General features: G+C 36.6%; 1 protein-coding gene across 4 annotated transcripts in view; it reads left to right on the forward strand.

Moving 5' to 3' along the window:
- Positions 1 to 12,718, forward strand: part of shtd (anaphase promoting complex subunit 1) — an 844,012-nt gene that overhangs the window by 333,978 nt on the left and 497,316 nt on the right. The gene's annotated exons all lie outside the window — the stretch shown is intronic.

Consider the following 12,718-nt stretch of genomic DNA (forward strand, 5'->3'; position numbering starts at 1 on the left):
ACTCGGGAGTAGAGTCCACAAGACGGCCTGTGACTAGTGGTGTGCCACAAGGATCTGTTCTTGGACCACTGCTGTTTAATTTGTTCATAAATGATATAGGAAATGATCTGAGAGGAACAGTTCATTTGTTTGCGGATGATGCGAAGTTGGGTAGGGCAATAGTGAATGCAGATGACGTCAAAATTTTGCAGGATGATTTGGATAGATTGGAGGTCTGGGCTAAGGAGAATGGATGTCAGTTTAATGTGGCAAAATGTAAGGTTATGCATTTTGGGGTGAAAAGATTGGCGGCAGTTTACTGCATTGGTGGAACTCAGCTCCAGGAAATTGATGAGGCACGAGATTTAGGAGTGTTGGTAGATAAGGAATTGAAATTTAGGGGACACATTGCAAAAGTGACCAAAACAGCTCATCAAATCACTTGGTTGCTGAAGAATACGTTGACAAGCAGGGTATTGTTCCTCTGTATCGAGCCTTGATAAGACCCCATCTAGACTACTGTGCTCAGATTTGGTCACCTAGGTTTCTTCTTGATGGGGAGGAGGTGGAGAGGATCCAGAGGCGAGTGACCAAGATGATAGCAGGTCTGTGGAATGAACCGTATGAGAACAGGTTGAGGATTTGTGGGTTGCAAAAATTGGTTGATAGGCGGAGGAGGGGAGATATGATTGAGACATTCAAATTACTGAAGGGTTTCTATAAAATTAATTCAGAAGATATTTTTGAGAACAGGGCTGGTTGTGGGAGGACTATGGGACATCCATGGAAACTGGGCAAAAGTGTGGTTAGTATAGGTGTTAGAGCTGGGTTCTTTACTTTTAGAGTAGTGAATGAGTGGAATGCGCTCCCTGAGTCTGTGGTGGATGCTGTGACAGTGAATGAGTTTAAGGCGAGGTATGATAGATACTGTATGAATGTCAAATAGTTGTGATGAATATGATTTGGGGCCTCCCTCGATGAGTCTAATGACTCCCTGGAGTTGCCCGTAGTAATAGTAATAAGTTGCATAATGTTTCTAAAACTTCCTTTCTTGATTGGAAAGTGTTCAGAAATTCTCTAAATTCTCTTTAAACAAAATATAATATTTATGTTTTGTTTAAAGATTTGCTACACTAGATTCAGTAGAAATTTTCAACAAAGAAGTGATTTTTAAAGTGATGGCATTTGATTATTTGAAATTCATAAAACTTTGTATACTTGCCTATATACCCTTGTGTGGCAATATTTATTTTACCATAATGTTAGAATACCAGGAGAGAGAGAGACTATTAAAGGTTTGATTCTAGTGGTTACAGAGCAAGAGAAACTTTTCTTGGCATTTTATCATCTGGTTCCTGATGTAGTCTCTTTAGTATACTTAGATAAATAGTTCCCCCCCCCCCTCATGGAAACTTCAGTTTTTGTTTTTTATTCTCATCATAAGAATTGACCATAGAACTTGCATGACTTAGATGACAGTAAAAGTATTACAGTATCACTTAGGATTACAAGATGGTGGCAATTGTCTGCCTTATTCTCTCCTCTGTTTTGAAATTCATTGATAGCCATGAGCCCAAGTATTAATGACAAATAGACATTGGCTGTTCTGATTTCCAAATGTTAGGACTTGACTCCATTTGTTGCTTTACTCCATTTGTTGAATAAAAAATGTGTTAGAAGTTTTATTTTTTTTTTTATTTATACATTTTTTGAGGATATTCTGTACATGTCAGTACACATCTTCAGGTACAATTGAACAGCACTTCCCAAACTGTGGGCCGTAGGTTTTGTTGAGGGGGGGGGGGTGAAATAATGAAAACAAACTTAAAATGTTTTAAGACAGTAGATTTTTTTTATCTTGAAAGAAGCGTATTTAATTTTTATTATTTATTATTTCTATTTTGTTATGTTTTATATTTTAATAGAAAAATCACACATTGATTCACAAATTTTGCTCCCTGCGTATTTCGGTGCTTAATGAATATTAGTAAACATACGCTTATTTATATAAGTTTAATTTCAAAGCAGAAATCTAAGAATTGCAGTTTCAAATATTTCACCTGATATTGACTTTTTGTGTAGCAATATTGAAACACATCCATCACATTAAATTGTTATTGAACTTCTTTTATGTTTTTAAGTCTTTCTTTATTACTAATCATTTTACGTTTCATGTGCTTGTACTGCAAATGTAAAATAACAATATATCTATCTATATAAAAATCTGAGATGATGTGCCATTTCAAATGTGTATGTAAGATGCTAAAAATGTAATATTTGCATTTGATTTTTGCAATATTTGCTGTGTATATTTTGTCTTCAATATAAATACAATAAATATTATAATAATATATGTCTATATTAAGATTTTTTTCGAGGGGGGGATGTTAAATATTTAAATTTTTCCAAAGGGGTCCCCTGACATCCAGAAGTTTGGGAAGCACTGCAATAGAACATGGCTATATGCATGATCATGTAGGACTCTAAATGGAAAGATTATTTGTTCATAATTTGTAATAGTTCAACCACTGTGATTTTTGTTTTCAATCTTAACTGGGATTGTATCTCATAACCTGATGAACACAGACCCAGAAATTGTTGTAAATTATCTGCTTTAAGTCCATTGTTTAGGATGCATTAAGCATAAAGTACTATTACAAAAAAAAAAAAAAAAGTTTTTTTTAAGATGTTTGGTGGAGAGGACACACATCTTGCTATTCTGCTGTTAACTAGAGCTAGATTATAATAAAATTAGTTTAATCCTTTATCCAAGTGTGAGCAAACAAAGTTTGCGCCTGAAGTATCTTCAGGACTAGGGTAAAGTGATACAACACCAGGGCAACTCGTTGCAAAGGTGGAGAAAGATACCAACACTCCTAACTCAGTATCTCCTATAATGCAAAACACATCTCCTTGCGGATATGTCTAATGTTATGCATTAAAGGAAGGGCCACTACCCAGACTAGTTTCGACCTTTATTGAGGTCTCTTCAGTGGGAGCCAGGCTCTAGTGGAAATACCAGGCAGAAGCATTAGCAGGTCATCTCTACCTATAGGAGTTGCCAAATGGTGTGCCACCCTTTTTTAATAAATTACTCTGGATTTAGAGAAAGATGTTGAAAGTTTATTTTTTCACTTGGTTAGAGTATAGGTAGAGATGACCTGCTAATGCTTCTGCCTGGTATTTCCACTAGGGCCTGGCTCCCACTGAAGAGACCTCAATAAAGGTCGAAACTAGTCTGGGTAGTGGCCCTTCCTTTAATGCATAACATTAGACATATCCGCAAGGAGATGTGTTTTGCATTATAGGAGATACTGAGTTAGGAGTGTTGGTAGCTTTCTCCACCTTTGCAACGAGTTGCCCTGGTGTTGTATCACTTTACCCTAGTCCTGAAGATACTTCAGGCGCAAACTTTGTTTGCTCACACTTGGATAAAGGATTAAACTAATTTTATTATACTCTAACCAAGTGAAAAAATAAACTTTCAACATCTAGAGCTAGATTATTTGCATCAGCTTGCTTTCATATCTCTTGTTTCATGTTCACTACTACCAAGAATAGTGGTTTCATTGTGAGATTAAAGCTTCAGGGTATTGCAATCAACAGGATATTAATTTCAGTCTTGACTGGGAACTCATTACACAGATAGCAAAAATACCAAAACCTCTTGTAAAGCTACTTTTAAAGTGGCCCAGTTATTTAAGCTCAGTGCACTATGTATGAAGCATGCTGTACTAAACTGAAAAACCTGTTTGATAAGGTTCATTGTATATTTAATGCTAAAAGAAAACTAAATAACATGACTTTTTTTTTTTTTTTTTTTTTGTTCAACCTGTGGAAAAAAAATAATAAAATCTATGAGAAAATCAAATGTTCAACTTTTAAACATTGCATTAGCTGGAAAACTAGAGTTAAAGGTGCACTAAATTAAAACTAGAGTGCTAGACAAATACAGCTTTAATCCTGTCTGTAAATCACATGCAAAATCAAACTTATTTAACTCCTCCAAGGATCTTCTCATCACTCACCCTGGGAGTGTAGTGGATAAAGTGCATCTATAATCTGCCATATATAGGAGAAACAGGGTGCACAAGTTCAGTCCGAAAAAAAAAAAAAAAAAGAACACAACACATCATAATTAATAATTTTGGAAAATCAGGCTTTTCTGATAATGTCTTGTTCAGTGTTCTAAATCATCTAAACTGATGACACTAAACTGATATACTAGTGTTCTTTCCTTCCTCGATCAGCTGCAACTGAGACACACATGGAAGAATACATGCGCAGCATTATTTATTCTTATGTTCATATTTTAAATGTTGTAGCCAGTTCTTCTGCTTTCTCCCTGAATGTTGCTTATGTTACATTGAGAGAAATGTATAGGAGTATTTAATAAATTCTAGTTCCCTTTACATGTGTGAAACCATTATTTAAAAATAACATTTTGTCTATTATGCATGTTTCCATTAAATCACTGGTTATTATTATTTTGTTTTTTTTATATCTGATGTACACACAAAAGGCCACAAGACTGATAGTACACTAGTGCCATGTGTGGGCAAGAGTAGCAGAAGAAAGAGGAGTCTGTTCACATTTTGCTTGAACACCATCTTAGGGAAAGGCAGAGTATGTGTGTATGTGTGGGGAGGGCTGTTCCAAAGGACAGAAGTGGATGGAATGAAAGAGGAGGCAGTGAAGTTGGTTCAGTGAGTTTCAAGATGGACTGTAAAAGGGCTGGTTAGCAGTGGCTCTTGTTTTAATGATTTTGGAGGAATAATTGTGGCAACTTCAGCAGAGTACTGTCCATGAAAGTAACTGTAGAAGAGGTACAAGGCAGAAACTGTACAAGGGAGGGAGGGATAATGTGGGTTTGTGAGAGAGGGATCGTTAGTTAGCCAAATTGTCCTCTTCTGGATAGAATCAAGCAATCTTAGAGAGGATTTTGGTGCGCCACCCCAAATATGGGAGCAATATTCCATGGCTTGGCTGATTTGGGCTTTGTATAGAGTTAGCAGCTATGAAGGTGTGAATTAGTGTCTTGTGCAAAAAAGTACACCAAGTTTTTTGGCAGCTGCAGAAGCTATAGTTGAAATATGGTTGTTCCACGAAAGATGGGAGATGCAAGCCAGTCCAAGAAAAGAAATCTGATTGTGTTTGGATATCTCAGTATTACTGAAGGTAAGGGGGAGGGATGTGAGCTCTTTCTTGCAAGAGATCAGACAGAACTGAGTTTTGGTAGCATTGAATTTTACAAGGTTGTCATTGCCCACAGCTAGCAGATCTGAATTTAGGTCCCTGGTCATGGAAGATCTTGAGGATTCTAATACTTGAGCACTACAAGGTTTGTCAAATGAAAAGGAGGAATGGGGTGTATTGTCGTCAGCAAAAGATATGGATGGGATTCGAAAGTCTTTGAGAGCAAGTCATTTAGATACAAGAGGAAGAGAATAGGTGTAAGAACAGAAACCTGGAATACTCCTGTATTGGTTGGGAAATCTGAGAAGAGTAAGCTGTCCATCATGAATCGTAGTGAGCAACTAGTGAGAAAGTAAGCAATACAATTGCAGAGTGGAGAAGGCAGACCATAGGATGGCAGTTTGGTAAGTAGGCCCCTATGTCAAACCTGATCGAATGCCTTTGAAATGTCAAGCACAACCACGTAAGTTTCTTCACATTTCTCCATGGATTGAGTCCATAGGTGGGTGGTGAAAGCCAGAAGATCTGCTGTAGATCCTGAGTGGCAGAATTCATACCACTGGTCACTGATTAGTTGGTATGTCTCTAGATGTCCAAGAGTTGGTTGTTGATGATCTTCTTCATAATTTTTGAGAGAACAGAAGTGAGAGCAATTGGATGGTAGTTAGTTGACTTTTGTCACCTTTCTTTGAGATGGGCTCGATGTCAACCTGCTTTTCCTTGTTGTAGGGTAGTTGACAGTTGAATAGGATGGATTGTAGCGTCAATACATGATAGGTGATAGTTCTGGGGCACAATTTTTTAACACAATAGGTGGGATACCATCAGGACCAGCCTTTTGTGTATTCAGGTTATTAAGGATTCTTTGGATTTCTTTTTGTTGGAAGACTATGGGAAACAGGAAGAGAGCCATTCTTTGTGGAGTAGAGTAACTTTGCGCAGGTCATCAATGCAGGAAATGGAAGAGAAGACTGATGCATGTCAGTTGGCCTTGTCTTTTGGTGAAGTGACTACAGTAACCATCTGGATGTGAGAGTGGTGGAAACCTGAATGGGCATAAGTTGTGTCTGTTGGCCTTGAGAAGGGACCAGAGGGAGCCACTGCAAACTTGCCTCCTGCCCATTTGGGCAGGAGGCAAGTTTACAGCATTTGGCACTTTCAAAAATCTGACTTGAACTTGGTGATGACTCATTTGCAACTGTTGCAAACAGTTGCAGTTTAAGCAGAGAGGGCAGCTGGAGTTTGTCTTGAGCCAATTGTAGTAAACAGAGGTTTTTTTTTTTTTTTTTTTTATTCTTTTATAGCATTGCCACACTTTTTTGAGAACCAAGGCTTAGATAGTGGTTGAATTTGGAGTGGAATAAGGGATGAAAGCCTTCATTCCTGTGAGGATGATTTCTGTTATTAGGTCTGAGGGTGTTTGGATCAGACAAAGTGTAGCAGTCATAGTTGGACCATGGAAGGAGGAATAGAAGTCATGGTAATGTAATGTAAAAAATTTAAAACCATTGTAATGCCAAATGACACAGGTCTGAACTGCTCAATGAAGGTTGTTCTGTGGCAAACGTGCCTTGTATGAGGTTGTTGCCTGAGTTTCCAAGAGGAGAACCGACCATCACAGTATACCTGGAAGAGATCTAATGTGTTGACAAATTGGAGGGTGTTGTCTGGTATTTTGGTAGGAAGATTGATGATCTGAGATAGGTCATAGCTGATGTTGAACACCTCAGCAACCCTGCCTGCTTGATCAGTGAGACTGGAGAAGGGAAGCCAATATGAATTGTGAAAGTTGAAGTCCCCAAGAAGGATGACCTCACGTTTGGAGTATTTACACTGCAGAAAGTTGAAGTGGTCAGAGTGGTTGACGGAGTTTGGAGAGTGATAGAGGAATATGAAAAGGGCAGGTTAATTTTTAAAGGAAATTTTGAGCCAAAGCAGATCAAAAGTGGGGATTCAAGGGTTTGCTGTCTCTGGCATGTTAGTTCTGATGAATGCATAAGTGTTACCCTTGTGGCAGAAAGAGCTATGTAATGTGTACAATGGCTGTTGAGGTTGTCAGTTGGGGTTCTGAAAGGAATAGTAATTCTGGTTTAGATGACTGTAGGTTGTGGTGGTGTACATTGTGTATATTGCTGTTTAGGTCACGGATTTTGGTGAAATGGATGTGGAAACTTTTTTTTTTTTTTTTGGTAAGAATTAGTGTTGGTGGGTTGTTTGGGTGGATTTCTGTTGTCTTTTATGATTTTTTTGGTTTGATTTTTGATGTTTTTTTAATGTTTTAAGTATTTTGTGTGGGAGAATTTTTGAGATTTACTGTAAAAACACATTTCTTTCTGTTCTAGTTCATTGTGTTTGGTGAGGAAGAGATAAAGGAAGTGGGGACATGCAGTGAGAGGGACAGACTTTCAAATATACTGCCCACACAGAGGGTAGTCAGTCTCCTGTCCATATGTGACCTTAACATTTCCCCACTGCCGTCACAGTAGATCTCCCTACAGTTATGAACTGGCAAAATATGTAGTTGCAGGATTTGTTGCTAGTTTATTGGGAAATCTCCAGGTTCATTACTGTGTGGTTTGGTCTCATGTGCTAATCAGCAGCCAGCCTGTGGAACTTTTTTACTGCTGTACCCTTGAGTGGGGAGGGTTCAGGTACCCTACAGTGAGATTAGTATGTCATTGAGGGTATCACTCTGACAGCATGTGGGAAGAGTGGGGGGGAAGACAGAAACCGGAATCCTTGCTCTAGTGAGCAAACATGGCTGCAGCCACTTCAGGTCTCTAATAAGCAAGATGGCAGTATTTCACTGGCTGATGAAAGACATTTACCACATTTACCACTGCTAAGATGGGGGTTGACTTGACTGTGAGAGGCTATATATTTTGCATCAACAGCCCCTTAGTAGATTGACATCAATTCATTGGTTTATCAGCAGTGGGTGATAACAGATGCCAGTTCTGGAGGGGATAAAAATTCTTTATCCTCTTTAGGAGTATATCCTCTTTTATCCATTAGAATCAACAGTAGTGCAAAGTAAACCTTTCAACTGTTTTATTATTCTTTGATAACATCTTTCCAGAAGAAAATAACTTTTATAACTTTTGTGTAGAACTTCAGTAGAACCCCAGTGAATTTTATGGTTAGTAGAGAAGGTGTGGCTAGATTTATTGGTCTCTTGAAGTAAAATATACTCTTGATGTTGTTCTTCAAGACGAATTTGAGCAGAATGACCAGTTTGTCCATAATAACAGAAACTGCAAGAACCAGGGATTCTGTACACTCTGGGATAAGATGGGAGGGGGGGATATTAGAGAGACAAGAAGGTATTTAGTTTACAAACTAGATGGAAGGAGACCTTTGGTTGATCTGGTGAAGAAGTATTGTAGGTTCTCTCTCTCTGTGATAGTCCTTTAACATATGGAACAGAAATTCCAGAAACTTCTTGAGGAGGATTAAGATGGCCATTACTTACTTAATCCTCTACACTCCACTTGGGAGCATAGGTCTTCCACCACCATTTTCCACCGGACTCTGTTTTTTGCTTCTGCTTTTATTTGGTTCCAGTTTTTATTAATATTTGTTATTTCTTTCAGTATTGTTCTTTTCCATGTTTCTCTTGGCCTTCCTCGTCTTCTTTTACCCTGTGGGTTCCAATCTAGATCCTGCTTTACTATTATTTTATCTTCTTTCCTCAACACATGTCCCAACCATCTCCATTTCCTTTCACATGTCTGTTGCAACATGGGTTTCTGGTTTGTTCTCTGCCATAGTTCATCGTTTGATATTTGTTTTGGTCAATATATTCCCACTATCATTCTTAAACATTTGTTTAGGAAGACCTGGACATTGTTAACTATCTTTTTGTTTAACATCCACGTTTCTGATCCATACATTAGTATTGCCTTCACATTTGAGTTAAATATTCTCATTTTAGTTTTTATAAACATCTTTTTTTTTTTCAAAATATTTCTAAGTTGGTTGAAAGTTGAATAAATCAAAATGTTTTTGAATTTTTTTCTAAACTTCTTCCTGTTGTGCACAGTTTGTTTATTTTTAAATATTTTTACTTTTATGGTAGCTGTTAGGAGAAAGTGATCTGAATATGCCCCGGCTCCTCTTTTAACTCTGACATCCAGGAGTGATTTCCTCCAATTCCTTCTATTTATATTTTCAGTAGTTCCTCCTTTTATTGATACTATTGAACCAAGGTATATAAACTGTTCTACTTCTTTAAGTGGTGTTTTTTCTATTGTTGTTTGTTTATTTTGCTTTGCATTTATTTTCATCAACATTGTTTTATTTTTATTTATCATAAGACCAACTTTTTTGGCTATGTCTACAAGTGTTGTTTTTTGTTCTATATGTTGATGTTTCTGTGAAAGTAAGCAGATATCATCTGCAAATTCTAGATTGTGGAGTTGGTTTTGAAGTAACCATTGTAATCCTGTATTTCCATGAGATACTTTTCTCATCACCCACTCTATGACAATTAAAAAACATTTAAAAACATGTTTTAAATGGTTCTGAGAGGATATTTCTATGTATTACTTTAATTTCAAATTCTTCATACATTTTTTAAATTATCCTTATTATTTTTCTGGGAGTTCATAATGTCTGAGTACTTTCCATAGGGAAGATCTGTTTATACTGTCGAATGCTTGTTCAAAATCGATAAAATTTAAATATAAGCTTGCCTGCTATTCCATTGATTGTTCTATGATAATTCGTAAAGTAGCAATATGGTCGGTACATGATCTATTGGCTCTAAATCCTGCCTGTTCTGGTCTTAGTTGTATTTCTATTTTGATTCTTTCTAGTATTATCCTTGCTAGTATTTTACTTATAAGACAGCAGTGTTATACCTCTCCAATTTTTGCATTCAGATAGGTTCCCTTTTTTGGGTAATTTAACCAGTATTCCATTCCTTAGGCCACTCTTCTTTCTGCCATATCTCATTTAGTAAGGGATATAATATCTCTACTATAAGTTTTGAATTTGCTTTTAGTATATCGCCTGGTATGTTGTTTGCTCCTGGTGCTTTATCTATTTTGATCTGAGTTATTGTTTTTGTAATTTATATTTTTGTTATTTCATTCAAATTTATATCTAATGATTCATTTTGTTCATTTAATTCTAGTCTCTGGTCACCATCAGTCATTTCTTGAAATTACTCCGAGAAGAATTCCACCCCTCTATTTATCTGTTCTTTTTCATTTAATAATAGTTTTCCTTCTTTATTGTATATAGGAACTATCCATTTGTTTCTTTTCCACTTAATTTCCTTGTAATATCATACAACTTTCTATTATCATTTATATATGCAGCATCCTCTACCTCTTGTGCTAGATTCTCTATGTATTTTCTTTTATCATTTCTTGCACTTCTTTTTATTTCTTTGTTAATTGCTCTATATCTTTCTGCTTGTTCTTGTTCAACATTTTTGCCAATCTGCAACAGTTTCTCTTTTATTCTATCTCTCTCCTCTCTTTTTAATTTAGTGTTTTCTGATATCATCCATTCTTTGTCTGTATTAGTTCGAAACCCCAATATCTTTTCTGATGTGCTTATTAGTATGTCTTTAATCTTAGCCCATTTTCCCTCTCTGTTATCTCCTTCTCTTTTTTCGAGTTTATCCCATTTATCCTGAAGAGTTGTTATAAATTTATTTCTAATCTCTTTGTTTTTGAATTTTTTTCTAAACTTCTTCCTGTTGTGCACAGTTCGTTTATTTTTAAATATTTTTAGTTTTATGGTAGCTGTTAGGAGAAAGTGATCTGAATATGCCTCAGCTCCTCTTTTAACTCTGACATCCAGGAGTGATTTCCTCCAATTCCTTGTTATAAGTACATGGTCTATTTGGTTCTTTGTCTTTCTATCTGGTGCTATCCATGTCCACTTATGTATTTTTTTATATTGGACGAGGCTCCTTCCAATAATGGGATTAAACTCCTTCCGTTTAATCCCATTATTTCTACTCTGTATTTTTCTAGAAAAAAAAAATCAGCTAACACCTTTTTATTCCCATATACGGGGAGTAGGCGAGGCCATTTAGACCTATCTAACATTTTGGAGAATGAGTGGGCAGTTCAATCTCCACTGGTACCAATCAGAGATAGATGGCCCAAGGCTATCACTAATTAAGCGTTACACAGTGAAGAGAGACGGCTCAAATGTGCCGCCATCTCGCGGTCCCTAACCCTAACACAATATATTTTAATGTCTGAAATAATGTGGGTTCTACGGTCGATTTTCTTGAGTTTACGGGATGAAAAACCCGAGTTTCCGGGAGGAAAAACCTGCTTGCCCGTGCCAGAGATCGACTAACTCGGGAACCGGTTGAAAAAAGGCTTAGAAAAATTTCCTCTAGTCGCCGACTAGACTCGAAACCAAGTCTTCCTTCGTGTGGCCAAGCGCCGGTGTGCAAATGCCACATCCACTGAGCTACACAGGCTCTTTTTGATTTTTCTAGAACTCTCGAGATTTGGTATGTCTTCCCAGTTTTGAACATGATTTTAACATTCCAAAATTCCAGTCTAAGCTTGTCTTTTGGTAAGGTGTCTGTCACTTTCTTCCGCACCTCGGCTTCCCCAGAAGGGCTTTTACAGAGGTGCCTCATGTTCATGGCAGTTCATGTTCTATTTTCTTAATCTGGTATCACATTTTGGAAGGTTTCAGTTTACATAGCAAAATATTTTTTTATCTGAGACTGGGTTGCTAGTTCTATTTCCCCATTTATGTGGGCTTGGGACCAACATGCCAAGTTTTCACTAAGCACGACTGGGTTTAAGATTACCATAATTCTTATTTATTATTTTATTGATTGTTTTTTGCATTATAAACATTGGAGATGAAGGTAGATTTCATAATACATTTCTTTATTTAAAAGAGAATCAGGTGAACCAACTTTATGAGTTCTGTCAACCAAAAATTTAACCATTTCACATTTCTGACAGAGATGATGAAGTGAAGTAGCATTAATGCATTTCCTAGTATGAGTAGGTTTTCTGTATACAGAGAACTGCAGACTGCCATTAGGTTTATGCAGAATGAGAATGTACAGAAAAGGATAACAGTTGTTATCTTCTGTGTAAATTTAATTTTTGGGTTTACTGAATTAATTTTCTCAAGAAATTCATGGAGATCACAAAGAAAAAATTCCATACAGCAAAAACATCATCAATATATCTGTACCATATGCGGATGGTTTAGGTGAGAAAAGGTTGAGAGTATGTTGTACTGAAAGTTCTGTAAAATACTTGGCTAGAGTAGGAGAAATGAGAGATCCTATAGCTGTTATTTTTGTCTGTTTATGCAGTTTATTTTGACAAGTGAAGTATTCTGAATTAAAATTAATGACAAAGTTAAATAATTCTACAGTTTCCTCCTGATATTGTAAAATTACTCGATTATTCTATTCTGCTCAATTATTCTGTCATTGGCCATTTTGCTTTATTGCTTTTGACATAAGACTTATTTGTGGCATGATAGCATAAATATTTAAGTTTGTATATATTTCTCCAATTTATACAGCATCCCCCCCCCA

The sequence above is a fragment of the Typopeltis vanoorti genome, chromosome 11 (genome assembly GCF_054136105.1).
Source record: "Typopeltis vanoorti isolate ZY-2024b chromosome 11, IOZ_Tvanoo_1.0, whole genome shotgun sequence".
NCBI lineage: Eukaryota > Metazoa > Arthropoda > Arachnida > Uropygi > Thelyphonidae > Typopeltis > Typopeltis vanoorti.